This window comes from Rattus norvegicus, chromosome 8 (genome assembly GCF_036323735.1).
Source record: "Rattus norvegicus strain BN/NHsdMcwi chromosome 8, GRCr8, whole genome shotgun sequence".
NCBI lineage: Eukaryota > Metazoa > Chordata > Mammalia > Rodentia > Muridae > Rattus > Rattus norvegicus.
Genome location: NC_086026.1, coordinates 48347040 through 48351906, shown reverse-complemented (window position 1 = coordinate 48351906; position 4867 = coordinate 48347040).

Genomic DNA, 4867 nt, shown 5'->3' with positions numbered 1-4867 from the left:
GTTCTGTAATTATATCATTTTTCTCATTTTCCTCTAACAACTCCCATGAAATCTTCGTATTCCCTTAAATTAATGGACCTGTTTTTTTTTTTATTCATATATACCCACAGGGAGGCTCATTCTGTTCCGAGAAATCATTAATTTCTGTATTTCTCCATCTAGGAATGGGGTCACTGAGATTTACCACATCAACATTTGTATGTTACATGGTATCTATTTTGGCTTTTCTTGAAGAGGCTCTATTGTTGAGATATTCAGTTTCACTATTCTGCAATGCATAGAAGACAAATTATTAACGAAGACTTTTTGTGTTCTGTTTATTTGAATATTATTTTCTTTTCTTCCAAAATGTTCCCTGACTTTTAAGCAGGAATATAGTGTTGTAGATGGGTGAGTTGTGGCTCTTCGTTCCCTTATTTAGTCGTTCCCTCTATTTCGATGAGTTATGGAGTTCTTTAATTATCTCTGTCTGATTAAACAGTTACAGTTATCTGTGGATGATTCAGAAAGTACTAAGTATGCAATTAGAGATTATATAAGTTTATGAATGTGGCACTATTAGATTCTTCTCTATGTTCCATAATCTCACCAGAAACTCAGATGTGACTATGTTTATAGAACCAGGAAATGATTGCTTCCTCTTAAGTGGGCTTTAAAAACAATTTGGTGGCTATTGTTTCCTGTCATTATGTAACTGTCCAATTGTACCTTTAGCTATCACTTGACTTGCTGGTTGTGGGATGATGTTACAGGTGAGGCAGGTACAAGATAGAATGAGGCCTGTCATTGGATGAAAAGGATGGATGGGTAGGAGAAAAGTTTGAGGGAAGAGGAGGAGAGTGGAATGGAAAGGAGGAAGAGAAAGTGGAAGATAGCAGAGAAGGCACCATGAAGAGAACATGGAAGCTCATGTTAAGATTCTACTCTGTGTATTTACAGAATGGTATGAATGTTCTTGAGGGATGGATGTGTACAGGTCTTTTTATGTTTAGGTGGGCAATTATATCTTATCAATTGGATCAAAGGTTATTGTGTTGTGTGTTCTTTCATGTGATGATTTAAGTTTAAAAATTATGTGGCAGCTAGGATACTGAGCCACCAGAGAATAAGGATGTATATTTCTGCTATGATGGCAGCCTGCCTTGGGAACTGAATAGGTAGAGAGATTGTTGCCAGGCTCAGAGAGAAGCCTTAGGCAGTATGATATGGTATGGAGCAAAGCAGGTGAGAGGCTTTGCTATGATAAGTCTTTGAGATTAAGATATCTATCAGATATCTTGGGGCACTGTGGTGCCAGACCTAGAGTGGGTAAAAAGACTGCCATTTTTTTTATGATTTTACAACTTGTTATTATTGTGTTTCATCAGACCCTGATATGGATAAGAAAACAATTAATTGTTTTTTACCCTTCTCAACTGGAATTCACTATTCCATATTATGAAATGTAGTTCCCAGGGAGAAGACTTCTAGGTCAAATCCAGTTCTACTCATCCAAGCTCTGTTTCAGAATCTTCTGATACCTTCAGCAAGTAGAATGGAGATTTACTTTTAGTTTCTGGGAAGCAACTTAGGGCAATAACAATAGCACATAAGATTTTGGGAAGTGTTTGTATGTGTGTTGTGCTGTGGTGTGTGTGTGTGTGTGTGTGTGTGTGTTCAAATAAACATAGAATTATGTTTTCTGATGGATATTCAAACATCATTATTAATATTTATCCATCTGTCCTCTTCCCTACTCCTCATTCTTCATTGATTTCCTATCCCTCTTCCAAACCAACATGCCCCAAATATTTCTGTTTTGCCCTCCATAACACTTACATCCTGCTGTCCATTTCTCTACAGTACATTCCCACCACCACCATCCCTTTTTAATTATCTGGTTTATGGTAAGGAGACCATGTGTTGTTTTACTTTCTATCAATGAATTACTTTAATCAATATTTACTAGTTCCACCTATTTACATGAAAATTTCAAAATCTTATTTTTCTTCACAGCTAAATAGATTTCCACTATGTTTTCATCCTCAATACATTAATTGTAGGTTACTTAGTTTATGTCCATTACTTAGCTATTGTGAAGGAAGTAGAAACGAGATGGCTGAATATTTAACTGCAGTTTAAAATGACAAAATTGCAGGGATATATGGTAGATTAATTCTTTATTTATTTGCTTCCTTAATTACTTACTTATATATTTACATATTAACATTCCCAATTGCTTACTTAACTCACCACATGGATTTCAGAAGTAGCTACATCAATTTGCAATCCCATAAACTATAAAAGATGGTTAGTTACAAATCCCTTATATCTTCCTGTGCATGTTTCCTTGTGTATCCTTTATTTTATTCTGAATAGTGTAAGATGAAAGTTGAGTTTTTTATGTTTTCCCTTTTTGTAGTTTTATTGTTATGGTATTGGGGTTTTGTTTGTTCTTTTTTTTTTTTTCTAATTTGATTGTTTGACCAAAATTGGATGTTCATAATTACATTCAGTAGGAGATTCATGTTCTTGTTCCTCAGATAATCCTTGCAATAAAAATCTGTGTTTATTGAAATATGTAAAATATATAAAAGTAACATTTAGTTGCCTGTTGTAATTATTGTGTCTAGGACTTACTGCCGCCTTCTGCTCTCATAGTGCTTGTCCTAGAAACTTCTAGCTTCTGTAACATCTTATCAAGGCCTAGAATATTTTCAGGTTCTGAGACTCACTGCTAAAAAAAGTCCCCTTCTATCATTTTCTAAACTCTTATTTATTTATTTATTTATTTATTTATTTATTTATGCAATCCATATTTTTATTCCCCTCCCAGTCCTCCTGTTCTACATCCCATACCTTCTCCCCACTCACTGATAAGCAAATGTTATCCCAAAAGCTCAATACAATAATGAAGATACAATTCCCGAACCACATAAAACTCAAGAAGAAGACCAAAGTGTGGGCGGTTCAGACGTTTTTTGAAGGGGAAACAAAAATATTCACAGGAGGAAAAACGAAGACAAATGTGGATCAGAGATTGAAAGACTGTCCAAAGACTGCCCCACATGGTGATATATCCTGTTTACAGCCAGCAAACTCAGACAATATTGAGGATTCCAAGAAGGACATGCTGTCAGGCTCCTGATAGAGTTATCTGCTGAGAGGCTCTACAAGGGCCTTACCAATACAGAGGCACATGCTAGCAGCCAACCATTTAACTGAGAGCAAGGTTTCCAATGGAGGCCTTAGAGAAGGTCCTGAAGCAGCTGAAGGTGTTTGCAACCACATAAGGACACAGTATCAACCAACTAGAACACCCAGAGCTCACAGGGATAAAAACACCATTCCAAGAATTCACAGGGATGAACCTGTGGCTCCATCCACATGTGTAGCAGAGGATGGCCTTATCAGGCATCAATGGGAGAAGAGAGCTCAATGCCCCAGTGCTACGGTGGGGAGGTGGATTGAGTGGGAGTGTGGGTGAGGGAACACTCTCAAAGAAGAAAGAGGGGGGATGGTATAGAGGGTTTCTGGAGGGGAATATAAGTAAAAAAGGAAATTAAAGGAAAAACTAAAGATATCATGTTAGAAAAGAAAACAGGAAACCTATCTTTAATATAAAAAAATACGGCAGAGCGGAAGAGACCACCAACACTGCCCACCCCTGCCCACATCCCTGGCCCAAGAGGAAACTGTATAAGGCCTCTGGGTTCCCGTGGGGGAGGGCCCAGGAGCGGCAGGACCGCTGCCTCTAAGACACCACCAGAACCTGAAGGAAACAGACCTGATAAACAGTTCTCTGCACCCAAATCCCGTGGGAGGGAGAGCTGAACGCTCAGAGAGGCAGACACGCCTGGGACACCAGAAGAGACTGCACTCTGCATACGTATCTCGGACACCAGAGGAAAACACCAAACGCCATCTGGAACCCTGGTGCACTGAAGCTCCCTGAAACGGCGGCACAGATCTTCCTGGTTGCTGCTGCTGCGGAGAGCTCTTGGGCAGCACCCCGCGAGCAAACTTGAGCCTCGGGACCACAGGTAAGACCAACTTTTCTGCTGCAAGTGACCTGTCTGGTGAACTCAAGACACAGGCCCACAGGAACAGCTGAAGACCTGTAGAGAGGGAAAACTACACGCCCGAAAGCAGAACACTCTGTCGCCATAACAGGCTGAAAGAAAACAGGAAAACAGGTCTACAGCACTCCTGACACACAGGCTTATAGGGCAGTCTAGCCACTGTCAGAAATAGCAGAACAAAGTAACACTAGAGATAATCTGATGGCGAGAGGCAAGCGCAGAAACCCAAGCAACAGAAACCAAGACTACATGGCACCATGGGAGCCCAATTCTCCCACCAAAACAAACATGGAATATCCAAACACACCAGAAAAGCAAGATCTAGTTTCAAAATCATTTTTGATCATGATGCTGGAGGACTTCAAGAAAGACGTGAAGAACTCCCTTAGAGAACAAGTAGAAGCCTAAAGAGAGGAATCACAAAAATGCCTGAAAGAATTCCAGGAAAACATAATTAAACAAGTAGAAGCCCATAGAGAGGAGTCACAAAAATCCCTGAAAGAATTCCAGGAAATCATAAATAAACAAGTAGAAGCCCATAGAGAGGAGTCACAAAATTCCCTGATAGAATTCCAGGAAAACACAATCAAACAGTTGAAGGAATTAAAAATGGAAATAGAAGCAATCAAGAAAGAACACATGGAAAAAACTCTGGATATAGAAAACCAAAAGAAAAGACAAGGAGCTGCAGATACAAGCTTCACCAACAGAATACAGGAGATGGAAGAGAGAATCTCAGGAGCAGAAGATTCCATAGAAATCATTGACTCAACTGTCAAAGATAATGTAAAGCGGAAAAAGCTACT